The 15,801-nt window shown below is 43.1% G+C and overlaps 1 protein-coding gene across 13 annotated transcripts in view; it reads left to right on the forward strand.

The window, feature by feature from the left end:
- NEDD4L (NEDD4 like E3 ubiquitin protein ligase) overlaps positions 1 to 15,801 on the forward strand; it is a 2,900,454-nt gene that overhangs the window by 2,264,668 nt on the left and 619,985 nt on the right. The gene's annotated exons all lie outside the window — the stretch shown is intronic.

Here is a 15,801-nt window from a genome sequence, read left to right on the forward strand (position 1 = left end):
TATGACTTGGTGAAGATGCCAGCAGTTCAGTATTGACTGTCTGTACTGGTCAGGAGCAGACCCTCATTCCTACTAGGTTTACTAGCGTAGATTCTGCTTGGTTGATCCACTGACCCAATTTAATTGGTGCAAGATATGTCTTGCTGAAATAGTCACCTGAAATCCTTGTCCCATGTTTCCTATTTAAGCCTGCATTACTCTGTCAGAGGTAATAGTTAGATCCTGCCTTAGCCCAGCTTCTAACAGGGAATGGAAGCGGGAAAATCAAACTCGTGAAAACAACAATCAGCAGTGCACTGCTAATGTCCGGTCCGCTTTCCTACATACTTATTTATGGGGTTTCCCACCGATCATCGACTGGGCAGGAGCCTTAGCATTGTAAGGAAGGCTTCCCCTTTATGAATATGCACGTGGAGGCGAGCAACATGCAGCCACGCCCATGACTCTCCTTTTGCCCCCCACACAATCCTTCACCTCAGTCCCTTTTTTTCCGTGTCACATGGTTAGGACGCCTTCCTTGTGGCACTTTTTAAATTGTTTTTATATATATAACAGAAACAGAGAAAGTTTTTGAGAGATAAGGAAGACTACGCCACAGGAGGCATTTACACTTTCGCAAGAAAATATGACAGTGTCCGTAAAGGTATCCAAGAGAAAGCAGATGTCAATGGTGAAAGTATAAATCTAACCAAATCGGAACCAGAGGAAGATGCCAGCACTTCCACAGATGTCTCAAACTCCAGTAGTGAAGATACCCCTATTAGGTTGAATTTTTTTAGAGGAAATGAGACTATTACATCAGGTGGGAAAAACAACACAAGTGCGAAACACAAACAAAGGCAAGCAATCCCAAAAATCAATGTCAGCAAAAGGAGGTCAACAAGGGGGTGTCGGGGACAGAGGAAGAAAACGGGATCAATCAACAGGACGTCAGACACGCTCTGGAAAGAACAAGAACACCACTCAGTCAAAGACGCAATGCAAGTAATCAATTTGTCAGACAGAAACTTGACTCAACACGAACATGAAGTAATGGGAAAGGGCCTCTCTTCCTGCCCCACTGCTAAATTTGATCATTCCCAAGCAATTATTGACTTATACGGTTTAATTCACAAATTAAGACCAACCAAATTTCATGCTAATATGGACAGTACACAAATGCCGAGTTTGAAGACAATTCCTTCACCTTTGAACATCAGTGACAAAATAGCATTAAGGGATTTAGCAAATATAGGAGAAAGCGAAGCCACCCAGACCTTGTTCCATGCAGCCCAAGATGAGTGGCAAATAGAATTACCAACAGAAATAGACACTGGCATGGCGGTTCCTAGCGGAATGAAGAACAAATCTAAATTCAATCCCTCGAATGTCTTTTGTCCAACAATAGATTTGTTTGAGGACCTTGTCACGGAAGACCAGGAGCAGTTTACAATTTAACTAAATTACAACATACAGCTTTGGAAAATCTACAAGCAGATATATCTATCATAATAAGATCATCAGACAAAGGTGCAATGTTGTAGTACTTAATACCAAGGACTATCAAAGAGAAGCAAAAAGACAACTGAATGACATCAGCAATTACGTCAAACTATCCTGTGACCGGTATCCGGAATACAAAGTACAATATGACATAATGTTGGAGAAATGGTATAATTTGGAACTCATTTCAATCAAAGAGAAACAATATTTAACTAAAAACTATCCCAAAACTCCAATTATACATTTCATACCTAAAATTCATAAATCAATGTCCAGACCCCCAGGAAGGCCAATTGTGGCATCGATCGACTCCTTATTGGAAAATACCTCGAAGTTTGTAGACAACTTTCTGTTCCCCTTTGTGGAAACTCTACCTTCCTATACTAAAGACACAACAGCATTTTTGAATCAAATAGTACACATTCCCTGGCAACCCAATTTTCTTTTGGTTACGCTGGATGTAGTATCTCTTTATACCTGTATCACACATTCCAAGGGCATACAAGCTGTAAAAAGCTTTCTGTTAACTAGATCTCTAAGTTATCGAGAACATTCACTTATGCTTTTGGATATGCTTTTGTTTATTTTGACCCACAACACTTTCATGTTTGATTCCAAGTATTATAACCAAATTTGTGGAACGGCAATGGGCACAGCAGTAGCTCCTACCTTTGCGAATCTATATATGGGTGCATGGGAGGACGAACTTTTCTCGAATGATAATCGGAAGGAATACACAGATAAAAGTAATTATGTGGCAAAGGTACATTAATGATTTATTCATCATCTGGAACGGGACGGCTACGGAATGGCAAGTTTCTTTCACATTTTGAATCAAAATCAACAGAATCTGCAATTTACAGAACATCACAGCAAGACGGAAATAGTCTATTTAGACATAAAGTTGAAAGTTATTGAAAACAACATAAGTACAGAGTTACACAGAAAAGAAACGAGTACTAATACACTTTTACATGCCACAAGTGCACATCCACATTGTCTCAAAGATAGTATCCCGTATGGTGAGTTCTTGCGTATTAAGAGAAACTGCAGCGAAAACGAAGTATGGGAAACTAACGCCAAAAAGACCGCGGCCAGATTTGTAATGACAGGTTACAAGAAAAGAATCATAAATAAAGCCTATGACCGCAGCTGTAATAAAACCCGGGAGATGATTTTGGCCAAAAACAGCATGTCCAAAGAACAGACCAAAGATCAATCAAATGAAGATTGCTCACTTAGGTTTATTACCACATTTAATTCTGGAGCTAAAGAAACCAAACGGATGTTGAACAAACATTGGTATCTTTTGAAAAGAGATCCTGATATTGGCCCTCATCTGCCGTCGCATGCTACTGTAACGTATAGGAAACCGCCATCTATACAAACAAAACTATCTTTCAGTATGTTTCAATCGCCCAAACCAAGCACTAATACCTGGTTAACCACAAAACTATCAAGTTTTTACACCTGTGCCAAATGCAAAGCATGCCGTCATGGAATTAACACCAAAGTTTTCTTACATCCTCAAACTAAGAAAGAAGTCAAGATTAAACAAGATCTGAGGTGTTTTACACAATTTGTTATTTATGTGATTACTTGTGCATGCAATCTATGGTACATTGGCAGCACCAAATTGGAAGCCAGGTTAGGAATACTACAACATTTACGGGCAATCAAGAATCACGATATGTCCTACCCACTTGCCAAACATTTTGAAGAGGCTCACCATAATGACATTAGTTCATTTAAGTATTTTATCATTGATTCAGTGGGAATCCACCCAAGAGGAGGGGACAGATTGCGGACATTGAGACAAATGGAATCAAGATACATAGTTGATTTTAACACCAAATATCCAGGAGGTCACAATCGTGACGAAGAATTATATGTATTCCTGGGTTCTTAACCCTATGTCTTTCATGATTATTATACTATATTGTATGTATATCGTTCTTTTTGCCAGGTTTTTTGACTGAAACTTTTGCACCAGTTTCCGATTCTCTGTAAGCGGTGTACGAAAACATAAAAAGTGAAGGTTCTTAGTGCACTATGTACGATTTGGACACCTACCCAGCAGAATGCAGTTTTTTTGCATTCATATTTTATTGATTTTTCCAATAAGTATATTTTAATCACAGCTTTATTCTTTTGGAAAATAGGAGAGAATGGTATGCATGTATAGACTAAGTGCTTTGATGTCAATAGTATACAAAATGTATCATTTTTAAATATGTGCTCTCTGTGGAAATTTTAAGAATATATTTGGACTGCAGGGATCCTATTAATATGACCAATGAGACCAAGAAAGGGATAATGTGATACATGTTATGCCTACAACACTGTTATCACAATGCTCCAAACAAGTAGATTTTAACATATGATTGTATTATCCAACATCTTGTATCTTAATTTGTAACCCTCAGTTGTTTTTAACCATTTAGTGACTCTATTTGATTTGTGAAATTGTGGGCCATTTATTTCAACATGTTTGCTTCCCTATTATGAGATGTAATTCTAATGTATAGCACTATGCACCTTAATACATTAGAGACGGTACCAATAATAGGAGAGGGTAACACACAATCATAGTACCTACCATTGTTTCCCCCCTTTTTTCTAAATTATAATTGTGATTTTATTCTAGTGTTTGATTTGAGCCAGACACCCACAAGGGTAACAAACTGTCTATGCTCTGATTATGGCATAATATCACAAATCCCTTCTTGTTTTTGTTCAGAAAGCCTTATCAGGCTGGTCAATTTATATTGTAGAGGCACCCGCGAGGGCAACACACAGCCTCCATTGTCCCAATAGAATCAATTGGACCTTACAAATAGCTCATGTTCTGATTATGGCATAACATCACAAATCCCCTTTTGTTTTTGTTTTGAAAGCTGTTATTTAGGCTGGTCAATTTATATTGTAGAGGCACCCGCGAGGGCAACATACAGCCTCCATTGTGCCAATAGAATTATTTGGGCCTTAGGATCCTTAAGTATTTTTAGTATTTTTAAGTACACACAGCACATATTTAGACCGTAGAGGCACCCATTAGGGTAACACACAGCCTCCCAGGTCAATATATGAATTATACGTATTTTCCTAAATATGCACTTTGATAGCACATAGCACCTTATCATTGAATAGTTCATCTGTGTTTACATAGCACGTAGCACTTTATTATTGAACAGTTCGTCTATGTTTATATAGCACATAGAACTTTAATATATATTGATATATATCAATATATATGTATCATTCGAAGCTTTATAACATGCACCTTGAAAGCACATAGCACTTTGCTGTATTATGCGGTACCAAGTTACTAACTTACCCATTTGGGAAGACGAATACTTGGTCAGCACAAAAGAAAACGCAGAATAACCATCCTGATGTGCAAATCTTAAAATGTCGGACATTTAAACGGATGATGTGTATAATTAAAAAATTCCACATAAAGCATCCTGTTCTAACCCACTTGGGATAATCAAGTTCTGGGATGACTTTATGAATAGCTATAATAGTGAACTGTTAGCACTTTACACAAACACAAACATTGACAGGGAACAGAAGTAATGTTCACTATGTTCCAACATGACTGCCTGTTTGTTTGTTTGTTTGTTGTTTGTTTATCAGCTAACTCACTTAAGTGCCAAACACTGAAGATGGACTTACATATGATAGTCTATATCACTGCAGTCTTCTCTCCATGTTACATAACAGACGAAGCCCGAGCAGGTTGAAACGCGTCGTTCCTTTGCTGTTTTAAACTGCTGCTGCCTTGTATTTGTATTTGTTTATTATTTGTATCGCGCACCAAACTCAGGAGTAACTGGACGCTTGAAAGACTTGGGGTTACAGACATGGATAACGGTAGTCAAAATATATATCGACAACAAAAGGACCCTGGTTACAGATGGGTCAAACAATAAGATGCAAGTATGAAGTGCCACAGGTTGGTAAATTCTATTATGATGAATGCATTGTATTCAGCCAGTTTTTTGTGTTGGCTTTAAAAGTGAGAAAAGAGAGATTGTGCCTGATGGGTATGGGTAAGGAGTTCCAGCGTTTGGCTGCTTGTACTGGAAAACTGGCTCCTCCTGCTGACTTAAGATTGAATCTAGGGACCACTAGCCTGAGGGACTGAGAAGATCTTGTAGAGCGTGTGGGTTGGTGGATGCAGACTTTTTCTGTCCGGTATTTAGGGGCAGTGTTAGTTAGGCATTTGTATGTGATGTCCAGGGTGCGTAGAGTGATTCTTTCTCCGATGGGTAGCCAGTTAGCGTCTTGTCTGTGTGTGGAGATGTGACATGATCTGGGGAGGCTGAGTGCGGCTCTTAATGAATTGTTTTGGAGAACCTGGAGCTTGTTTAGGTTATGTTCTGAAGAACCTAGGAAGAGTGTGTTGCAATAGTCGATTTTGAATAGGGCAAGTGCTCTGGCCAGTGTTAGGCAACTAGCTGTGGATAGGTAATCTTTACAGCTGTAGATCAGTTTGTTGGTATATGCCGTGGAGGATGCAATACTATTAACCTGCTTTTTGAGAGAGAGGGTTGAGTCGAGGTAAACCCCCAGCGTGTTTATTTCTTTAGAGACGTTGATTATATTGCCATCAATGATGAAAGAGGAGCATTTTGGATTGAGTTTATTCAGGCGAGCCTGAGTACCCACAATCATTAACTCGGTCTTATCATCATTGAGGCAGAGGCCATTGGTGGCCATCCAGGCTTGGATTTCAAGATAGATGTTATTTAGCAATTTGGAATCTTGGTCATACCAACCAGTGAGGTCAATGAGGACTAGATTGTCGTCTGCATAGTTTGTGTAGACGACACCCAAGTTATCCAGGCGTTCGAAGAGGAGCTTGGTGAAGATATTGTAAAGTGTGGGTGATACACAGGATCCCTGAGGCACACCACACGATATTGGGGTCGGTTCAGCTGAGGCTGAAGGAGAGAGGACTCCGGTGGTCCGGTCAGCTAGGAAAGATTTAATCCAGTCGGAGGTGTTGGAAGAGAAAGCTACAGTTGTAGTGAGGTGCTCGGTTAGGATTTGGTGGTCGACGAGGTCGAAGGCTGCAGAAAGGTCAAGTAGTAAGAGGAGAGCTAGCTTGCACTTATCCTTCGCCTCATCCATTTGGATCTTTAGATCCAAAAGGGCTGTCTCCGTACCATGTCTGGGTCTGAAGCCAGATTGCCAGAGGCCAAGAAGGTTGTTTTCCTCTAGATGTTTCTGGATTTGCAGAAATGCCACCCGGTCTAAGATTTTTAGAAGGAAGGGGACGGTAGTGATGGGCCTATAGTTGGTGGGGACATTAGGGTTAAGGTTAGGTTTTTTTAGGAGAGGCATGACCCAGGCTTCCTTGAGGTTAGTAGGAACCTGATTGGAGGATAATGAGGAGTTTATCAGGGAGGCGATGAAAGGGGCCAAGTCTTTTGCTCCAGCCTTGATAATCTTGGCAGGGCATACATCACCTTGGCAGTGGGAAGGTTTCAGACATTTTATGATGACTTCTACTTCCTTAGGGGTTACTTGTGAGAAGGAGAAGGGATTGCAGGTGTGGGAGGAGTTATTTGGGGTAGGGTGGGTGGGCTGGGAGCCTGTGAGATTATCCTTTTTTGCTTTGATCTTATTTTGGAGTAATGTTATTTTGTCTGCGAGGGCTTGTTGGTTTTTGGTGCACCAATCAGCATTTTTGTTGCAGTCTTGTGTGGGAGGCGCCAGGGATTCAAGCTCTTTTAGTATACTGAAGAGTTCTTTGGTTCTGGATTTGGCATTTTGGATTCCGGAGTTGTAAGTGTCTTTTTTTGCGGCAAGTATGGCCGCTTTATAGATGGAGGAGGCTGATGTAAAGGCCGTTTTGTTGGAAATGGAAGGTGCTTTGCGCCAAATAGATTCAGCTGTTCTTTTTGCATTCCTGAGTTTTTTTAGTTTGGGGCTGAACCATTTGTTAAGGTGGGCCAGAGGTTTGGCTTTCCTGAGTTTAAGGGGGGCTGCGCTGTCTAGGGCAGATTTAAGGGTGTTGTTATATAGGTCTACCATGTTGTGGGGGGTGAGATTGTTGAATTTGGATTCAGTCAGGATATCACTAATGAGGGGCTGGAGGTTATCTAGTGTTATATCGCAACAATTTCTGGAGAGCGAGGGGGGTAATAAAGTGGTTTTGACTGGGGTGGCTTCCGGGATGGAGAATAGGATCAGGTGGTGATCTGACCAGGCGACTGGTTCGTTTTGGGTGATGGCAATGGAACAGTTGAGATCGGAGACCCAGTCAAGCGTTATGTCTTTTGAGTGGGTGGGTGTTGGGACTCTGTGTATGAAGCCTAGGTTGGTGATGGTATTGTCGATGGCCATGGCAGGATGGTTATTGGGATCCTGGAGGCCCAGGTTTAAGTCTCCTAACAAGATGTGTTTATTGTGTGTGGATAGGAGGGCCCGGATGTCATCTTCAAAGGATGACAGTGGGCCGGGGGGCGATAGATAAGGTGCATGAGTATAGTTTGGGAGGGTGATAATGTTAGTTTCACTGATAGGAGTTCTGCGGATGGGAGACTTGTATGTGGCAAGGCTCTGATAGATAGGTTGGATTTGGCAATGAACGCCACTCCACCACCTTTGCCTGAAGTTCTGTCGGCTCTGATGATGGTATATCCTTCCGCTAAGGCTAGGGTGAGTGCGGGACCTTCTGCTAGGTGAAGCCATGTCTCAGTGACTGCCAGGAAGTCTAGGCTATTAGTGATAATGAGGTCGGCAATGTCGGGGGCATGAGCGACAATGGAGCGTGCATTGATGAGGGCACCCTTGATGTTGGTTGCTTGTGGTTGGACAAAGTACTTTGTCCAAGTACTTTTAATTAATAAAGGACGCTTTTAGCTGCACTGATAAACACTGACTGTGGATTTGTGAAGAAGATTGATGTTTTTCCTTACGAGCACATCTGGAGTGCCGTTGCGCCCTGGATTAGATTCCAGTCCCTCTTTTTGTCTAATATATATCTTTATTGTTTTGGTTCATACAAACCTTTACAAAAAATTCCTATTTACAAAATTCTTAGCGTATAAGTTTATATTTTCTCCCACTCCTCTCTCTGCTTCCCCATGTATGCCTAAGAAAGCAGCGTATTCTGTGTGTGCCAGATTGTCACAGGTGTTTCTCAGCAGCACCCACTTGATCCCAAATCAAAAGCAGACATGATCTTGCACTGTCTGGATGTCTGCATGCCTTTTGAGGTTTTATTTCTCTTTCGAGAGGTCTACACCTCATAGGGTCCAGACAAACTCTTCATATTCAGGGGATGCCCAACAGGGCAGACAAGCAGTGAAAACAACAATAGTCCGATTCATCATTTCCTTCATCACATCACACATTGCTTTGATTTACAGGGAAAAGCTCTGCCTACAGTATTTCACACACATCTGACATGGGCTAAAAGTGTGGAAGCAGTTTTTTAAAGACTCCTCCCACAATTGGGCCAGAGAATTCTCAGGAATATTGTAGGTTCTTCCTTCTGATACAGAGTGGTGCTAAGAGTAATGAAACGTCACTCACCATAGTGAATATTGTACTACTAGTGCAAAGTCCTCTTTCCTGCATGCTCGATCCCGCTAAATTCATAGTTGGTCCTCCCAACATGTAAAGGGGCTGAGGGGAAGGATCGAATGGGTGGAGTCAAGGGCTTGGCCACGCATCCCATGCATGCATTCTACCCCACCTGCAAATTCTTCAAGTGGAAGCACTTGTTGCTACACTAAGGCTTAAGTCCCTTCCCTGCTCGACAGGAACTTCTAGAAGTGTGGGGTAAGGGGACTTGAGACTTAGGAGTACAGTAGTCAATGTGGGGAGTAACCTTTCATTATTAGGACAAGAAGAGTAGCACATGCTTTAACCTATCTCACGCTTTAACCTATCTCACGCTTTATGCCTTTCATAGGCCATCAGAGATTAGGCGTCTCCTCCTTTCTATGGTCAAAAGAAAGCTCAAGAGATAGACTATTGGGAACTATTCTTCCAGCCAACAATCTTCTCCATACAGTAATTTCCCCTCCTAACTGCATGGCGCCAGAGAGGACAGGGTGTTTCTAGATATTACACATGCTGTTACAACACTGCCCAAAAATTAGGCTTAGTCATAATCATTCCATGTTTTAATGTATTTAATCATAATTAAGCTGGATCAGAGCCTTATATCGATAAGCATTCCAAACAGTTGCCAGTACTTAGGCATATGGTTAAGATTCACAGATCTAGATCTAGTAAACGACCTCTGTGTTGGCAAATAGGTTAAGTGCCGACAAGCCAGTCACAGTGTGCAGTCAAAGTGCAGAGGACACCTCAGAGGTAGATGGTGGATGCACTCCCTGCACTGGAAATGGTTGCTCTAACCATATTTGCAAGTTTTCACTTCATCAATGTCATCCAGGAAACAAAATGAACTGATGACTTAGAAGACCATATTGAGGGCGTGTCAGTCAATGTTCTCGTTGGGCCTTATCCTGTGTTCCACAGACAGAGCACCCACGTCCAGGTATCGCCATAAGCCGCCTGGCCTTATCTCCATGAAGTAATGTAGACCCTATGTTGGTAGGGCAGAAAATACTAAATAATTGGAAGAGAAGGGTACTAATAATGCATTGCTGAGAGACCAGTGTAGTATTCTGTATTAGCAAGTTTGTATGTCCGCTGAGAGGCTGCATGGAATGTTATAATTGTATGATGCATGTAGAATGGTTGTGTGATGAGTTCCCTAAGTGACTGTAGGGACACAATAGGAGAGATACAAGAACCAGAAGGTTGCCCTTCTACCTCTCTCCATTTTTGACCTTACCTGTACCTAAGACATAATAAATAAGCATTCCTTTTCTATGTACCTGGTCTGGAGTGGTTCCTGCTTCGTGATTACTAATCTTTAAGACCAAGGAGACTAGTGCAGCTGATTTTCCCATGTAGAAATGCAGGCAATGAGGATCCTGAAGTGGATGCAACTGGAACAACCCCAAAATCCTGATGAACAAAGATGAAGATAAGTCCAGAGGCGTAACGGGCAATGAACAGGGAGGCTAGAAGCTGTTGGTCACCATGACCGTGGAGGTCTGGAGGATATTGGTCCCTGGAGTATGTGCTGTGGGTCTAGTTACAGCACAAAATGGCCCAAGAAATTCCTGCAACAGAGGAAAAATGCAGTGCCCAGCTGTGCAGGTAATGCAGGAGAATCTTTAGAAATTGAAGGGACACCTGGTTCTGCAGGGCTCTCACAGAAGGGCATCTTGGGACATGCCTGTTGCCGTATTGGGGTATGAACACAGAGCCGTAGAATGTGAATGAAGCCTTTTTATGCCCTCTGAGTGATTTGTGGTCCATTCCGAGGTCTGTGGAGGGTTCATCTACAGACTGCTGTTAGCACTGGCCGTTAGCGCCATTATGGGTTTGGTTTGTACGGGTGAAGCGAAGAAACGTTAGAAGAAAGGACGTGTTAACTTTCCGAAGCCTGACAAATACGGACCCAGCATGTCAGTTGTTACTTCGGAAGCATTTAAAGAAGTAGAGCTATGCGGGACTTGGTTAAGGCATTGGCGTATCAGTCCTATGTTGAACATGGGCTTACTTAGACATATGGAACACTTATGCAAGATACTTTTATTTGTGTACCCATGCCGCGGTAGCGCAGAATATTTGATTAAAGTATAAAGGAGTTGCAAGGAGCATTTTACTATGGGTGTACCGAACTTTGGCTTCTAGTAAGTAGTCGGTCGAATTCCGTCTGAAAAAAAGGTATTCGGCTCTGGCCGAATAGTTTCTAGCTATTCGGCTCGTGCCGAATACTTTGACATTCTCATTTGGATACAATGCAATATGAACTCAGAAAGCAAATATAGAAATGGACCAGACAAATTGCTATTATACAGCTGAAAAATACCTTATATTGTAATCTGCTCTTTAGGGCATAATTTGTACATATTCCTAGACAAAATAAGTGCTCATCTGTTATACTTAGCCTGCAACAATACAGGAACATCTTTTCTTTTGGCAAATGATTATATGCAATGTGCACTTTTTTCAGTTGGAAAAAACAAACTGAAAGAAATGTGCATCAATACTTTCAGTTCCAGTCATGTCACTTCCCATTGCATACATCATAGTGCCCCTTTATCTTTTTTTAAGGACCTGAGTCCTGAGTTTAACATTATCTGATATTTTATCAGGAAATTATAAGTTGCACATGTTTGTGGGTTGATGAGAAAGAGTGGCTAGGATAAGTGACAAGTGAGCAGCATTTGTTTGGGTGGGGTGAATAGTTGTGAGATGGAGTTCACATATTTCAGATTTCCTCTTGACTTGTGCCCTACATGAGCCAACATGAACCATTTTATACATTTCTATGTGAGCTGCAAATAAGTTTTGCCTTTGCAACTGGATAGAGAATGCAATGCATCTGATTCACAAAGGCAGTCCTTTTGCATTTGTGAAGCCTCCTTCTTTAAATGGCACTGAATATCAACAATCTTCTTTACATGTGGTCCCATCATTTTGGTTAAATCTGCTTTATTTCTGGCTTTTATACTTTAAATAAAGATGCTACATTAATTACAATGAAAAGAAATAAAAGTATACAATGCATTTAAAATGGTGCTTTATTTGTGTTTTTAATAAGTGTGTTTTTGAAGTTTGGAAAATTATTTATTAAATAAAGCAACTATTCGGCTTCATATTCGGTATTCGGCCGAATACTAAATATGCTATTCGGTACAGCCCTACATTTTACCCCTTTATTTTGTGCAGGGGTTTTGAAAATTAGCTTTGGTATCACTAGAGTAATTAGAGACAGCTTGCAAATAGTTTTAATGTGCAACTTCCACTGGTGAAACCAGAGAGTTAGTGACACTGGTCATTAGGCACCGCCGTGGAGGTACGTGGTGGCCGCAGGTGAAGAGCTTCGCTGAGAAGGGCGTAAACAGCGGCAGCATATTTTTTTTATATATATATAGGAGGGAGGAGAGAGGAAGGGAGGAGAGAGAGGGAGGGAGGGAGGAGAGAGGGAGGGAGGAACGAACGAGGGAGGAACGAACGAGGGAGGAACGAACGAGGGAGGGAGGAACGAGGGAGGGAGGAACGAGGGAGGGAGGAACGAGGGAGGGAGGACAGAGGGAGGGAGGACGGAGGGAGGACGGACGGAGGGAGGACGGACGGAGGGAGGGAGGACGGAGGGAGGGAGGACGGAGGGAGGACGGAGGGAGGGAGGACGGAGGGAGGGAGGACGGAGGGAGGGAGGACGGAGGGAGGGAGGACGGAGGGAGGGAGGGAGGACGGAGGGAGGGAGGACGGAGGGAGGGAGGACGGAGGGAGGGAGGACGGACGGAGGGAGGACGGACGGAGGGAGGACGGACAGAGGGAGGACGGACAGAGGGAGGACGGACAGAGGGAGGACGGACAGAGGGAGGACGGACAGAGGGAGGACGGACAGAGGGAGGACGGACAGAGGGAGGACGGACAGAGGGAGGACGGACAGAGGGAGGGAGGACAGAGGGAGGGAGGACAGAGGGAGGGAGGACAGAGGGAGGGAGGACAGAGGGAGGGAGGACAGAGGGAGGGAGGACAGAGGGAGGGAGGACAGAGGGAGGGAGGACAGAGGGAGGGAGGACAGAGGGAGGGAGGACAGAGGGAGGGAGGACAGAGGGAGGGAGGACAGAGGGAGGGAGGACAGAGGGAGGGAGGACAGAGGGAGGGAGGACAGAGGGAGGGAGGACAGAGGGAGGGAGGACAGAGGGAGGGAGGACAGAGGGAGGGAGGACAGAGGGAGGGAGGACAGAGGGAGGGAGGACAGAGGGAGGGAGGACAGAGGGAGGGAGGACAGAGGGAGGGAGGACAGAGGGAGGGAGGACAGAGGGAGGGAGGACAGAGGGAGGGAGGACAGAGGGAGGGAGGACAGAGGGAGGGAGGACAGAGGGAGGGAGGACAGAGGGAGGGAGGACAGAGGGAGGGAGGACGGAGGGAGGGAGGACGGAGGGAGGGAGGGAGGAGGGAGGGAGGACAGAGGGAGGGAAGAGGGAGGGAGGGGAGAGGGAGGGAGGAGAGAGAGGGAGGAGAGAGAGAAAAAAGAAAACCAGAGAGTTAGTGACACTGGTCATTAGGCACCGTCCAGGAGGTACGTGGTGGCCGCAGGTGAAGAGCTTCGCTGAGAATGGCGTAAACAGCGGCAGCGTATTTTTTTTTATATATATATAGGAGGGAGTGAGGGAGGGAGGGAGGAGAGAGAGAGAGAGAGAGATATGAAACCAGAGAGTTAGTGACACTGGTCATTAGGCACCGTCCAGGAGGTACGTGGTGGCCGCAGGTGAAGAGCTTCGCTGAGAAGGGCGTAAACAGCGGCAGCGTATTTTTTTTTTATATATATATGAGGGAGAGAGAGAAAAAACGAGAGAACGAACACCGTTATTTATTGTGGTGGTACTAACACTTTTTTATGAAATGGTACTCTGGAGACAAATTATTGTAGCAGTAACGAGTTGCATCATGCTTTTTTGTAACCCCTTTGTATTAGGAACCGAAATTGCGTGTGCAGTATATAGCTGTGTGGAGGGGATGTAATGATGTTTCTACATGGCAAAGTGTGCATTGTATGCAGTGCATTTGGTGCGCATGTATCAATGAGTGAATAAAATTGCTGAGTTTGTGGGACTGGCCAACCCTAACGTTTATTTAAACATGTAATTCCTTAATTGTTCCAGAGTTAAGGTTTATGGAATTCTGGAAATGGTAGGGCATGGGAATATTAAAGAAGTGTAGATGTAGAGGTTTTAGCACTGTTAGTGGATAATCCAGCATTGAGTTGAATTTTGTAGCTCATGGGTATGATTAAGAAGCTGGATGTACTGGTTTTGGTGCAGTTAGTGTATAATCCAGCATTGAGTTATGCTTGTTCCAGCGGTATAAGAAAGTCTGGATATCGAGATTATTAGGAAGTCTGGTTTTCGAAACGGAGCAGCAATTTTGATGTACCTGGCCAGCAGTTACTAAGAAGTCTGGGGTTGGTGTGTATTAAACCGTTTGTGTACCTACCCAGCAGATTAACAAAGTAGTGCACTTCCACAGCCATTGAGTACTATGTATAATGGAAGTCTGGAAATGGAAATAGGTAGAACGTAGTGTAGGGTACCTGTCCAGCAGTGGTAAGTGAGTATAACTGTGGAAGTGCTAGAGATCTTGTGTCAGTGTATTTTTAGAGGTTTTTAATAGGTTAATATGTTTAACGTTCTTTTAAATACAAGTTCATATGAATACATGAGGTGTACAGTCTAGGAGTGACACAAGATTGAGATTACAAGAACTACTTTAATTTTTTTCAGACAGTTAACATAGGACTTTGGGAGTAGCTAACCTTTTGTCTGTGTTATCTTTTAGTTCTTCCACGCAATACTCCCTTGTGTTGCATTTTTGTTTTATGTGTTCCTTGTCAAGTCTGTATCTTTTCTATCTTTTCCTACTTTTATATGTTCTCTTTCGGGGAGCTGGTTTGAGTTTTGTCTTCACATGTATATGGATTTCATTGTATTTAGGTGAGATTATGATTCCGGGCAGAATACAGGAAAGGGCATGCACTGTGCTGGAGTCTGAGAGATTCGAGGTCAGGATGTGGTAAATCCTGATAGAAGGTGATACTTTTAGAAGGCTAAGTTGGTTAGGTAACGTTTATGCTCTTATGTGAGCGGTGGGCGAGCACGGGCGTGGCAGGTCTGAGGTCCTAGGTGGCAGACCGGACAGAAGGTGTTATGGCAAACATTTACAGAAAGTTAGTATCTGTCTGAATCATAAAGGCATGGTGAATTATGGCCTAGGATAGAGTTCTCTTTTTTTTAAGGGGGATGCATATTATTCTGCATTAGTATGTTTGTATTATGTCAGCTGAGAGGCTGCATGGAATGTTAGAATTGTTTGATGCATATTGAATGGTTGTATGATGAGTTCCCTAAGTGACTGTTGGGACATGATTGGAGAGATACAGGAACCAGAAGGATGCTCTTCTACCTCTCTCCATATCTGACCTTACCTGTAACTAAGACATAATAAATAAGCATTCATTTTCTATGTACCTGGTCTGGAGTGGTTCCTGCTTCGTGATTACTTAACTTTTAAGACCAGGGAGAATACGTCAACAAGCTTCCAAAGGTATTTGCCTTTTGTGTCTTGAAATATGAAATACTTCTCCTACTGGACTGGTATCTCATTTGGTACATGTACTTGCACTAGGCATAACACTGCCTTGCTTTGACAGGCATGTATCTTTTGATTTCATTTTGACACTGCCTCACACGATCGTCTGCA

This window comes from Ambystoma mexicanum, chromosome 6p (genome assembly GCF_040938575.1).
Source record: "Ambystoma mexicanum isolate Mex_15411 chromosome 6p, UKY_AmexF1_1, whole genome shotgun sequence".
Lineage (NCBI taxonomy): Eukaryota > Metazoa > Chordata > Amphibia > Caudata > Ambystomatidae > Ambystoma > Ambystoma mexicanum.